Source organism: Pteronotus mesoamericanus, unplaced genomic scaffold (assembly GCF_021234165.1).
Source record: "Pteronotus mesoamericanus isolate MK-2021 breed Mesoamerican mustached bat unplaced genomic scaffold, CSHL_Meso_final contig_263, whole genome shotgun sequence".
Classification (NCBI taxonomy): Eukaryota; Metazoa; Chordata; class Mammalia; order Chiroptera; family Mormoopidae; genus Pteronotus; species Pteronotus mesoamericanus.
In genome coordinates, this window is record NW_026555112.1 from 13,071,141 (window position 1) to 13,085,744 (window position 14,604).

Consider the following 14,604-nt stretch of genomic DNA (forward strand, 5'->3'; position numbering starts at 1 on the left):
GTTGGTCAGATCCTCAGGTGTGTATGTACTCAGGTGCAAAGAATAATGAATTTGGAAATGAACATGGAAAATTGTAAATTGTCAGTGGAATGTCAGTGATCATCAGCCAAATCAATACCTCCTTTTAAAAATAAAGATTCTTTGGTCCTAAAATAAACAAACCATTTAGGGAAGCTTATGCTTTGCTCCCAAAGATGACTGGTAAAACTTTTATTTTTTGAGTGAGTGGGAGTGGAGGGAGCAGCAGGATGAGGGGACGTAGTGAGCAGGGAATTGAAATGGCAGAGTGGGTGGTGGTAGAAGCTTCCAGTCCAGCCACAGACTAGCAGTGTGACCTTCCCCTTCTGTTTCTTGATCTTTAAAAGAAGGAAGTAAAATGTTATGGTTTCACAGATTCCTTACAGCAGAGCAGTACCATTCTAGGACAACTTTATGAAGTCTACTGTTCAGGATTACTTCCTTGTCCCCTCACTGCCATGTATAAGAAGGAGAATGTAAATGACCATGGGGAGGACTAAAGTTAAATGAAAGGAAGAACTTTTCAGGCTTTGGGGTCATGAATGATAGAAGCAGGGCTCCCAGGAGAGCTGTAGAATCCTGCCTAAGGTGGGAGACATTTGAGGGTGATGGGGACTGAAGGGGCCTTGGGCAGAGGTGGCCTGCATCTTCAGTCAAACTCTTCCTCCCTGGTGCAGCCCCTATGTGACTTTTTCTGCCTTCAGTTGTCTCTTTCATTTCCTTTCCAACCAACCTGTATTGACTTTTTCATTACTATCATCATGTCACTTTTTTGCTATCTACAACTACTTGTCTCAAAAAGTATTATTTCTTTTTCTGATTTTCAACTCTCCATGTTGTCTCTCCTATTTATGATCTTCCATTCTGGCAAACAATTTTCGCTAGACCCTAATCTGCCCTGTAAATACATCTGGAATCTAGGTCATAGACCATTCCCACTGCCATGGCTATGGTCATTTTTTTGATACACATCCTGAATGTGCTTCATCTCTACCGAGGCTATTTATCCTTCAAGGCTCAGTGGAATAACTGCCTCTTCCCTGAACTCTCCTCTGACCCATCCAGCCCCTTCTGAACTGTCTGACCCTCTTTCTCACATACAGATCATCACAGTTGAGCCTTAAAGGTTTGTGTACTTGATACAGGTTTTGTCTCATTTCTACAACTTAATTGAAACCTAGTGTTAGGCACATAATAGTCTTCAATAAAGACCCGATGGGTTTGAATATACTTGGGCCTTCACTTTTCTGTAATGAGCCTTAAGAACTTACTGAGTCCTTAAGGACTCAGCACCATTCAGAGCCTCTGGTTTTGCACATGCATAAGAGGCTTGCATGAAATGTTCACTAATGTCCTATAAGCTCTGACATGATATGGATTGAAGAAAGAAGTTGTTAGGATTCTGCTCTCCATTCTTTGACAAGGAATATAGGGAAGAGAGCAGTATCATGCTTATGGGGGTGAAGATAAAGTTAGTCTCAGGTCTTATCCATCCATTCATTCATCCAACAAATGTATATATTGAATACCTACTCTGTGCCAAGGTCTGTTCTAGGCACCAGGGATTTAGTAATCAACAACAAAGTCTTTATTATGGAGCTTAGATTCTAGTGATGAGAAACAGATGAGAAACAGACAGTGAACTAGTAAAACTATATATATATATATAATATATCCTCTAAAGAGAGACCACTGCATATGGTCACACTGGCTATGCCCTGCGCACTCCCAGGCACCACCTAGACTATAACTGCTCTGAGTTGTGGTGAGTATTATGAAGAAAAATAAGTGGGTTGAGAGAGAGTGATGAAAGTACTTTAAGGTGTGGTTTTTAAAGGACTCTGCTGAAGTTTTATTTAAATAGAATCTTGAATGAAGTAAAAAAGCAAACCACACACACAATTTGGAGAAAGAGCATACTGGGCAGTGGGAATACTGTATACTATTAACTGAGGTCCAGAGGTGGGAGTGGGTTGACCTATTTGAGGAAGAGGTCTAAGATGCTATAATCCTACTACAGTCTCTCAGACAGGAACTCTCATCAGTGAGTTAGCAAAAGAAGAAGAAGGAGAAGGAGGATGGGGAGAAGGAGGGGGAGGGGGCAGGGAGAGGGGGAGAAGGAGGAGAAGAAAGAAGAAGAAGAATTAGCACCAGGCACAAGTGCCTTGAGCCTCTGGGCTCTAGCTTCTGCCACTTACCTTGGCAACTCTCTCATATAGCTAACTAGCTCTTATTCACTCATTCATTCAACAAATATTTAGGAAGCACTAATTATAGTGTCAGGCACTGTTGGTCTTTCTCTGCTAACTTTACTCTCTTCTAGGGTTAAATACCAATTCAATTTTTTTTCCTTAAGGTCAGAGCATGGAGAGTGTGGTAGAAAAATACAACAGAAAGCAGAGTAGAGTAGGGCCCATCATACATATTTTAAGAAGTTCAGTGTCACTTGGCCTCATCTCTCAACTTGGAGAACATCTTTGGATGAGGTGCTGCAGCAGTCTCTACCTTTGGTTTCATCACAAAGAACTTTTAACAGAATCCAGTTTTCCATTTTATAAAATGTTGCATTCACTTATACAAGACAGAGTCCAAAGGTGAGGATGGAGAGGCAGTTTAAAATGCGGATGGGCGAAACCAGCAACAAATAACCAGTATAAGGATACTAGATTCTGAAGGAGAGACAGTGATGCATAAGATAGAGCCTCTTTCTTCAGGTAGGAAGACAAGACATGCACAGAGATATCTTCAGGAAAGTTAGAACATGGTAAATGCTAAGTGACCAGGGCTGCAAAACCATGCTGAAGGAAATGAGAAGGAGGAAATCATTGTGGTCTGAGGTGATCAGAAAAATATTTTTAAAACCTCCAGCTTGAGGATGGGCAGGATTTTTCCAACTAGAGTTGAGAAGGTGAAAGGATGAGAATAAGACACACAGATTAGAAAGCACATGGCAAGTTCAAGGGACTGGAGTATAAATAGGGAGTCACACAGCAAGAAAGGGTTAAAGAAGTGTATTGGGGCCAGAATTTCAATTTCATATGTTCAGGTGTTGCCATTAGGGCTGGGAAAATTCTAGGCACCATATCTAGAGGGTTCTCTTAGGCAAAGGTGGGACACCACCTTCTATTCCCTTATTGTTAACCTGCTAGGCCCCACTCAAAGCTCTTCTGTCAGCATCTCCTATGATGACAATAACAATAATGCTCTTAACTGTATAGTTCTCTGAAAATTACAAAGTGCATATTTGAAATCTCACAAAGGCAGAAACCATATCTATCTCCATTGAACTCCTCAAACCTGACATCATGCTTACCACAAAGGAGAACTCAGTAAATTCTTAGTTAAGAAAAGCAGAGGTGATTCAATTGCATCATCTAATTTGAGCTTCATAATAGCTGTCTGGAACAGAGAGATCATATTCCCATCCTAATTTCATAGATGAGAGAAGTAAAAGCCAGAGTAGGTATACAGCTTGTTCAAGTTCTAAGTATGGTGTTACAGGCCTTGTTTTACAAATTGCACTGCGCTAGGAACAAGAAGATTGGAAAGAAGGGAACTAGGAACTTTGCTTTGTCATTTAATGTCTCTGTATCTTATTCTTGACTGTTAAAGAGGAATAGAACTGAATTTCATTGATTCCAAGATACACAAACACACACTCATGTATGCACACACACACATATATATAATTATTTAATCCCATTTTAATGTCTCTGAAGTTAGAATATGTCGTAGAGTCAATGGGGTACAATATTTTAATTGGCTGCATTTTTAATTTTCTGAGATGTGGTAATCTTTGTCCTTTCTGGCTACTGGAATGCGAATAAGAAAATACTTTTAAACTATAAATTGCTGTCCAAATAAGTAATGACTAGTAAAACAGAGGTTGCCACTCATCTCCCTCAAGCCCTGGTCCCATTCTTCCTAACCACTCTGAAGAAGCCAGCCCCTAAGTGGGTCCTATTTGGAGTCCCTGAGCAGGCTCTGCAAGAGAGGAGATTAAGTGCATTAACCCAACAAGCAAATGCTGGCATCTCTGAGACACCTGGTACAAATCTTTGCTATTGATTAAAGGAATTAGTGGTCTGAGAATCTATGAATAGACAAAAAGAAGGGAAATGCAATCCGTTTCCACAAGCCCAAACACAGACCAGGCATTCATTGATTTCTTTTTTTCCTCCGTGTTTGTGCATACCTGTGGTTCTGTAGGGCTGAATTTCCAGAAGGAGCCCCTTTCACAGAGGGACCCTGCCCCAGCAGAAGGCACCCTCCCGCTCAGAACCTCCTCCCTCATGCTATTCCACACCCTCCTTTGTTTCCAGCAGGTGAACAGTGCAGGAGGGACTGATGAGAGCTGGCACTGTCATTTCTGGGTCTGCTGCAGGCACATTGCAAACTACAGCTACTGGACTGCATAAATTATCTGCATTTGGCCTCCATCACCTGCACTTTTAAAGAACAAAGAAAATAAAAATGTCAGCATTTGGGGAGGGGATTGTGTTAGGATGGAATGAGTAGCAGAGCTGAGACTAGGGTGTGTTAAGTAAGTTGCTTTGTAGAGCCTGTGAGTAGCCTTCTAATATTCTAAGTTCGTCACTCATTTCTGCAAAATCTTGGACAAACCATTGAATGTTTCATATTTAATGGGCTTCAGTACTTCCAAACATGTAAGATAGAGTTGATAATCAGTTTCACATTGAATAATAGAACTTTTATTGCATTTAATTTATAAATCTTTTTCACACATACTTTGTCATCTGCTCTTCACTACAGCTTGAGAGTTTATTATAATCATTATCATATGCTGTAAACAAGGAATCTGTAGCTAAGAGTGTAACTTGATCAAGAGGTCAGACACAGATTAGCAACAGGATGCCACCATCTAAAAATAAGTTGCTGTAGAAATTTAGTTTTTGTTTTGTTTCTTATTACCCATGCTGGTTCCGTAAGTGTTAAGATTAAGGCAATAATCTTGTCTTATTACCTGTGTTTTAGAATGATAGTAATGACTATGGAAATGCTAAACAGGAATTGCATGTCTCCATCGTATGGACTATTGATGTGGTTTAAGAAGGCATCCTTCAGCTAAGTCACATTGCACCTTCAGTTTTCAAGAAAATGTATGTGGAAAATAGAGTGTATCACTATGAGGAATGAAATAAAGGGGGTGTTTTGCCATTGTATCAGAGAGAGAGTCAAATGGGAAAAAAAGAAATTGATTTGGAAAGTGTTAAATTTGATGGGGGAGTCAGTTGCCAGCATCTGTAGATATCTTAAAGGGAAGATAACATGACTCATCTTGATCTTTTGCAGTTAATAAGAGATGAGTTTAGAAAACACTTTTGGAAGAGAAGAAGGACCTCTGAAAATGTACTCCATAAAAGTAAAAAAGGCACTTTAAAATTTGTCAGAATAAAATTTTTGGAACTCTAGAAATTATCCGTATTAATATAAGAGGTATTTACTCAAGAAAAATGGCAGAATCTCTGTAAGAACAGTGAGATCTGTTGTATTTAAATTTTTCCTATTTTCATCCTCTTTGCCTCAGTTTCATAATAACCTTGAAAACCAACAGTTTCCCAATTGTGGGAGCTGTGGGAATGAGCAGCCTAGCAGCCATTGCTAGAAGACATAATAGGTCTGGAGCTTCCCTGACAGCCCCACCCCCAGAGAATTGTCACTATTTGACCTGTCTGGACGCTTCCTAGAAAAGTCCCATCCCCAGGACTTGTCTTCACTTTACCTGATTCAGATCTAACAGCCCTATCCCCAGAATGTTTGTTAAAAAAATAAATAAATGGCAGTTGTTTAACATCACAGATGCTTGAGGTGGCAAGATCGGGTAAGAGAAATAAGAGGTTTATCCAAAAAAAAAACACAACAACAACAACAACACAAAAGAACCTGCGGGATGAAATGCCCCTAGGGGACATTGATAAACACTAACATATTCCTAGGAATTTAGAAGGCCATACACATGTTCAGGGCTGTACATACCCAGGAAAGACCTGAGAAGGCCCTAATCTCTCACCTCTGGCTGACATTGAAGCTCTGTTCAAGCAGGAAATGAAGGCTAAGGCAGCATTGTAAACTACTAGAGCCCACATCCTAATGCCTGGATCCTTTGAATTTTACCTTACATGGAAAAAGTATCAGCAGATACAACTAAGTTAAGGGCCCTGTAATGAGATCACACAGGATTGCCCAGTTGGGCCTAAAATCCAATGATAAGGGTCCTTATGAAAGACAGAAAAGGGGAAAACACGGAGGAGAATGTCATGTGAAGACAGATGATGAGACTGGAATAATGCAACCGCCATGAATGCCCATCACTACTAGGAGTAGAAAGAGAGGTAAGGGACCAATTCCACCCTAGAACCTCCAGTGGGAGCCTAACCCTGCCAATACCTTGATTTCAGCCTTCTGCACTCCAGAACTGTGACAGAATAAATTTCTGCTTTGTTAAACCACCACGTTTATGAGTAACTTGCTATGGCAGCCCTAGGAAACTAATGCATTTTGATAGAGGCAGTAGATTTTGAAAGAATTAGGTCTGCTTCACAAACTTTAATTTTTAAAACATTTAAATAGACTGCGAGGATGATTTAATTCAAATATCATGTTTTTTCTACTAGAGCAGGTAGATTAAAAACCCTATTTCTTTATTATTTTGTATCTTTCTTATCTCTAAAACAAAATGAAGCAAAATGCAAAAGAGCAAATAAAAGCCTGGGGGAAAACCCTCTGAAACTTGGATTAATGAGAAATTTAAAAAAAGGAAAACATACACTAATCTTTCAAGAAGTTTGTGTGAGAAGAGGAGCAGTATCTGTAGGCACAGGGTTACCAAGAGTCAAAGGAGATTTTATTTTATTTTTGTTTTTAGACTGAGAGAGAACAAAGCATGTTGAAGCCTTAATTAAGTAAAGGGAATGAACAATTAGAAGAAGCGTTGTAGTTGTAGAACAAAGAGAAGGTGATTGATACAGGCAGGTCTGTAAGGAGGCTGGAGGGGGTGTGACTGGCATGCGGGAACCATATGCATTTTTTAATGAAAAGATGGAGACCCTGTCCTTAAAACTATAAAAACTGGTGGTCAGGATGGCTGTTGAAATTTTAGGTAAAAGGTGAACATTAAACTGAACTAAAAACAATAGTCTTGTACATTCTTATTTTAGGATTTTTTTATCTACAGTGGCTGAATTAGATTAAATTTCCTTTGGGTGATTTTTTTCTGACTATGCTGTTCCTAAACTTATCAAGATAATTATAGAATTTTAGAGTTGAAAAAGTCCTATCTGTTGAGGCTTCAAAATAATTATTTTCTCTAAAAATAAATTTCTCCATTAAAAAAAATTAAAACAAGATAGAGTGATTCCAAATGATGACAAAACATAGGATGAAGTCTGGATGTGGAAGGCTGAAGAAGAGTGACGATTAGTCATGAGAGTTAGGAGGATCCAGGCATTTCTAAGGTTGGGAGGCAACACAGCATAGTTTTTTGTTTTGTTTTCAAAGAGTGCATTTAAGGGCAGAAGCTAAAAGCCAGAGTTGGAGAGTTCAAATCCTCACTCTGACACTTAGGACCTGTATGATCTGGGGTAAGCTTCTTAACATATTTTTACCTCTTTTTCCTCTTCTGTACAATGGAGATGATAATGCACCAACCTCCTAGGATTGTTTCAAGAACTGAGTGAATATTTTTGAAGTCTTACTACAGTACTAGCCATGTCATAAGCACTATATTAAATTTTATAAAAATAATAGGTGTTTTTTCTGTATCCTAAGGAAGTTTAATCAGGAGATTTTATACATGATTGTAACTCACTCATTTTTTTTATTTTTCATACCAAACTCTGAGAGAAACAAGTCTGCCTCAGAACAGAGAAAAGAAGGCAGAGACTTTGCTCCCAGCCCAGCCTTAGAATCCAACCACCGCCATTACTCATTTCTTCCTCCTCTTGGTGCCCAACACCCCCATCTTCAGTAGGTCACCATGTCTCAGCATTCCTAGCATTTTTACAAGTCACTGGAGGCCTAAAGGAGAAGTGTGATACCTCTGCAAAGCAGGATTCTGGTAGCCCCAGATCAGATTCTCTGGGGTCCTGTGGGGGAAGGGCAGGCCAAAACTGTGGGTTGTTCTGAGAGAGATTAGGGAGACTGTGTCCCAGACCTTCTCCCACTCTGGGACCCCCATTCCTGCTCTGGAGTCATATGTGTGGAATCCATCAGAGGAAGCCTCCCATCCAGTCACAAGACAACTTTAAAACTATGTTATGTCCACCTATCACTGCTGAAGGGAAACCATGTTCCATTCTTCTCACAAAAGAACCTTCCCACATATACTCCCCAGAATCATCTCAAGGACTTCTGGGTTCACATGCCAGCAGGTGGTAGAGCTGGGATTGCAGCTCAGATCCCTTTGACTTAATAAGATGTCTTTCAAGCAGCTAAAAAAACATGTAACAAGGAAGCAGACTAAAGAGGTGGCCAAGGATCCTTCCTGGGATAGTTAAAAGAGCTGGGAGGAGCTTTGTAAGAAACAACCAACCCAGCCTGTGGGAGAGCCTCAGAATCTGAGTGAGACCTGTTCTGACAGGCTGAATGGCCACAGCCAAGTCACAGTCACATTCAGAGCCCTTTTCTTAGGTAATTCATTGGGAAGTGGGACGTAATTTCCAAGGTTATCAAGATGCTTTCTGTGAAAGAGGTAGAAGAATAACTGGCTACACATGAGAAGTTTTATTGATGAGCAGGAAAAACAGTGAGACCCAGAATATGAATGGCTATTGCCACCTGAGAGCTGCCACATGCTCCTCCCTCTCCCTCCCCATGTGCACACAAAGGCACCTGCAAGAGATTACCTAAAGAGCCAGGCTCAGAGTACATGGCGATTCAGGCAGAATTGTTGCAATTACTTGCAAACCTGTTCTCTGAAGCAGGATAATTTTCATGAGCCAGAATAAATCCTCCCGTGACAATGAGTAATTTTTATGGTCTTTCTGCAGCTATCTAACTAATTGCACGTCTCACATTTTACAGTTTTTTCTCCTCCATCAGTACAAGAGTAGTAGTTAGCAATGACCTTGGTATTTTATACCTCTGAACTTATTCAAAATTGTTAGAAGGGGAAAATATGTATGGCCAGAGGCTATGAAGAACTTTCACCCTGTTATCCTGTTCTGTTGTTTTCTAGGCCTATGTGGTAAACTCAGCCAGTAGTGATTTACCTATATTTTCTAAAGCTATTAGGGCCTATATGAAGCACAGTTAGCCCTCTCCCCTCACCAAGTTCTCCTTTGTAAAATTCAATTCATTAAACTTCTATAAGTGGGCTAGGTTTAAAGGATAATGAAATTCACAGACATGGGAGTGGGAGGAGAAGACAGATTCATACACAAACAAATAGTGATCGGTGAGGTGAGGGCATAATTCAGCTAGACCACTGGCTCAGTGGGGACCCAAAGAAGGAAGTTCTTACTCACCCAGTGGCCAAGGGAAGTGATGTTTCAGTTGAGCCTTGAAATTGAATAGGAATTCTCTAGGGAGAAAATCTAGGGGTGAGTTCCAGGGAAATGGAACAGCATATGCAATGGTTTACAACAGCTTTGCAAATACTACAAGTACTGTAGTTAGCTTGGAGGAAGTTGGTGGGGGAGGGAGCAAAGCAGTGAAAGAGGTGAGGGGTGGTTTGCAGAGCAAGGTTCCAAAAGACCTTGCAGGCCATCCAGGAAAGTTGGGGTTTTAACCAGAAGGCACTGGGAGAACTTTAAATTTTTGGTTTGTTTTAGTGAATAGCAACAGCACATATCAGAAGACAGCTGGCAACAGAGCAGAGCATGGATAGACCAGAGGGAGGCTGTTTCATGGATAGAGGGAGAAAGGATAAAGAAGAGGAATGAATCTCAGAGCAATGCAAGTGCAAGAATCAGCAGAACTTAGTGACTGATCCATTTGGGTGATGAAGGAGAGAGGAGGACACGGAATGTGTCTGGCTTGAGTGTTGGGATGGATGGTGGTTCTCTTCATTAAAATCATGAATATAGGAGATTTGAAGAGGGAGATAAAGTGCTTGTAAGGATGTAGAGCAACAGGCACCCTCTTCTGTTGCTGAATGTAAAATGGTGGGACTACTTGGAAGACAGTGACAGTTTCTTACAAAATTAAACATACTCTTGCCATATGATTCAGCAGTCTTGTTCCTTGGTAGTTACCCAAATGAGTTAAGAACTTAGGTCCACACAAAAACCTACACATGAATGTTTATGGTAGCTTTATTCATAAGTACCAAAAGTTGGAAGCAAGTATGATGTTTTCCAGTAGGTGAATGGGTACTGAATCTGTGGTATATCCAGACAACGGAGTATTATTATTCATGATAGAGAGAAATGAGCTCTAAAGGCATGAAAAGGCATGGAGGGAATTTAAATGCATTTATTACTAAGTGAAAGAAGCGAATATGAAAGGCTACTTACTGTATGATTTCATCTATGACATTCTGGAAAAGGCAAAGGTATAGAGACAGTAAAAAAGTCAGTTGTTTCAAGAAGGAAAAAAGAAAGTAGGAGAGATGACTAGATAAGAACACAGGGGATTTTTATGGAAGTTGTACTATTTTGTATGATATGGTAATGGTGGTTACGTGTTATAATACAGTTGTCAAGACCCATAGAATGCACAACACAAAGAGTTAACCTTAACATAAACTACTGACTTTAGTTAATAATAATATATCAATAAGGGCTCATCAGTGTAACAGATGTACCGCAGTAGTACAAGATGTTAATAATAGGGGAACTTGCAGTGCTATTGGTCATGGGGAGCTATGTAAGAATTCTCTGCGCTTTATGTTCAATTTTTCAATAAACCTAAAACTGCTAAAACTATCTAGTGATTTTTTTTAAACTCAAAAAAAGGTATTGACTTTTGTCCTCTTGTACATACACTTTTTTTCCTTGCCTGAGTAAACAAAGGCAGAGAGGGCGTATCTGGTCAGGATTTAGCCTTCTAATTAGTAGTAGCTGTCAGCATTTAAAAAACCCTTCTTCGGAAGCTTAAGACATGATTTTGGACCCTGTGAAGTTATATTATAAAGTGGAAGAGAGAAGAGTCACACACAGCAAAGCGTGGACTATGACAATTGGAAGGGACTTTATACCAACATTTCATCATAAAAAGAGAGAAATTGAGTACCACTGGAAAAAAAATGATTTGCCTAGAGTCACCTACCTCTTATTTTAAAATGTATTCATTCTTGCCCTGGCTGGTGTGGTTCATTTGGTTGGAGTGCCATCCCATAAACCTAAAGGTCACGAGGTAGTTTCTTGGTGAGGGCACATAGCTAGGTCATGGGTTCAGTCCCCAGTTGGGGCATGTACAAGAGGCAACCTATTGATGTTTCTCTTCTTCTCTCTCTTCCTTCTTTTCTCCTCTCTAAAATCAATAAGTGTGTCCTTGGATGAGGATAATAAGTTAACAAACAAATACATAAATAAATTTTATTCATCCTCTGTTTATCAGACCCTTTCATATATAAGCTTATGTTTAGGATTGGAAATAGATGGATAAGAGAAAATGACTAAATTCAAGGTACTTTTAATCCAGTGGAGCAAGAGATCAGTAATCAGAAAGCTACAAAAAAGTACTGTAATAATTACTGTAACAAAGGCACACATGGGACACCAGGAGAGCAGATCCAGGATTAGGAATAGTCTCAATCACCAAGGTCCAAATTGTGGGTGGATTTGACAACAATATCTCTTCCCAAGGTGGAGATAGGACTGGAATCCAAACTACTGCATTTTCCCTTTACTCTTCGTCTTGACCGTGAATAGACTGTTAGGTATAAAATGGGTGGCTGCTTGGTAAACCAAACCAGATCACTTGCGAGTTGTGAAGGTAAATGGGAAGGACTACCTGAGGTGGGCTTTCTGAGTGTTGAACTGATGCTGAGTGGGTATTTCCCCACAGGAAATAAATCATGCCCTACCATTTGTCTCATCCAGGTAAACCTTATACATGTAGCCACACAGCTTTAGGTGGTTTTTCTCCAGTGTTTCCACAGCTTTCTTCTTTCTGGATTCTTTCCACAGCTCACCCTGGAGGTAAGAGGACCTTCCCCTTTGGATTCTTCAGGCTTTCCTGCCCAGAAAGTGAGTGTACTCATCTGCCATTTAGCATGTGTGTCTTCTCAGCCTCACTGACTTGTTGCATTGTCACTGAGGAGACTATGCTATATAGGCCTCCAGCAACACACCTCCATTGTACTTTAGAAGAGAAAGCAATTTTATCTACTTTCCCATGTGGCTTGAAAAGCTTTTAACAATCAGATATTTTATATCAAGTGACAGGCAAAAACTAGAAATTAGAAAAAAATCTCTTCTGTATGTTTGGAAACCAAGCTCTCAAATTAATTGAATGTATTCAACACACAAAGCAAAACAGTTTTCTAAAATCTTCCTTATACAGTTGTGTGTTCAAAGGCTTTGGTTTCCAAATGTTTCTGACAAGGTTTTGGCTGTTTTTCAGATATTTTATGTGCTCCCTGCTCAAACTAGCTCAATTTTTTAGGCCAACTAACCCAATTCTCTGGATCACGTAATATCCTTTCACATTTCAAATGTTTTCTATATCACCACGTCACAGGAAACTACAGAATCACACTGGAGGGTGAATAACATATGGCTAAGATTTGAAATTAAGGTAGAATCACAGGTGTAGTGGGCAGATGCCTGGACAGAAAAACTGGATCTTTCAGTCAGCCCTGCTACTGGCCAGTTGTGTGCTTGTAAAAAAAATCTGATTTTTAAGATTCTTTTAAGCTTTTGGACACTCTGGGCCTGCCTTATATGGGGGAACAAAAGTCTTGTGTTCCATTGGTTGAAATGAAAGAGATCAAAGGAATTGAGCACTCAAGAAGAAATAAATATTCCACAAAGGTTCCATGTACCAATAATTCAGAAAGGTCTTCTGATTCTTTGCACAGCCAATAGGATAAATAGGTCAGTACTACATGGGTGAAAATTAAGATTTAGTTTCATAAGAAGTGAACATGTACACCCAGGAAAAAATAGGGATTAATTAAATATTGAAGTGTGTGGTAATGGTTACGAGTGCTTCATAATCATCTTCTAGTCTTCCCAAATATTCTTATCTCAGCCTATTCCCGACCACACCCCATCTCCAGCCATGCCAAATTACAAGCTGTTGCAAGAACATGAATCTTTGTGCACGTGCTTCCCCTTCCATGCTTAGACTGACCTGACGCATTTCTCATCATCTTTCTGGAGTCTGTTCAAGACCATCTCCCCTGTGTGGCCTTCCTAATTACCACCGTGAGCTGATGGCCTCCTCTCCCTGGGCCTCCAGAATGCTTAGTACTCCAGTCATGCCTCCATTATAGCACAGATCTGTTGTCATTACCTGGTAACACATTTCTAGTTCCCACCAGATTGTGAGATCCTTGAGGACTAGCATGGGGGTACCCATCTCTTTATTCTTAGTGCCTCACATGGTTCCTGGCACTTAGTAGTTTTCTAAATAGGAGTCAGACAGTGGTGTGATAAATTCAGCCTGGATTGACAATTTGAACTGGCTTGTGAGACCTGATTCTTAAATTTTCAGGATTTTAAAATTAAAAATTATGTTAAATAAACTTTAAATTAAATTTATTAAAAACAAAGGTTATAAGTACTCAAAAGTCATTTTCTGATATTGTTACAACATTTTCCTATTACCTATGCACTTGAGATTACTTGTGTCTATTGTAACTGGCAGAAACACTGTATAAGAGTGTGCTGCTGCATGTCTCCCAACTTCAGTAACATCACTACCTTGAAAGTGGCCGTGGAGGGACTATTTACACCACAGAAATTGGCAGATCATACAAATCAGGGCTTGGTTTATTGTTTTGTTGATTGTTTAGACTTGACAAAGTGATGAAAAAATGTTAATAATTGCAGGATAAATTAGGAGTGTCTGTAATCATTACATTGTGAATAGCACACATACCCAAGCTCTGAGTATTTGAAAATATTATCTATTTCAGCAAAGAAGCCTCTCATATTATTGAAAAGCAAGTGAAATTGTAACATATGTCTTTGTTGTTTCACTTTCATTTTATTAATTAAAGTGTCAACTATCATTCATGAACAACACTTGTTTGTTGATTGCAGTCACAGGTTGGCTACAAACATCAGTGAAAGCATTTTGTGAAAATCAATTTGCTGCATGGAACTTATAATAAAATGTATATTTCATTATTAGTTATAAATTGTGTACTATACATTTTTATTATGAATTTTTCAGTTAGAATTTGCTGCATGGTTTGTCAGGTATTACTAGAAGTTATTCAAGGGCTTCTTAATCTAGGGTTGAAGAACTTGCATAGGAAAAAGCTACATCTTTTTCTTTTCATCCACCACCATTTTTAAAATTCCCATCCCCTATCCTCTCCTCTTTGGCAATCATCAGCTTGTTCTCTATGACTATGTGTCTCTTTTTATTTTGTTTTTGTTTTTATATTCTACATATAAGTGAAATCATATGGTATTTGTCTTTCTGTCTCACTTATTTTACTTAGCACAA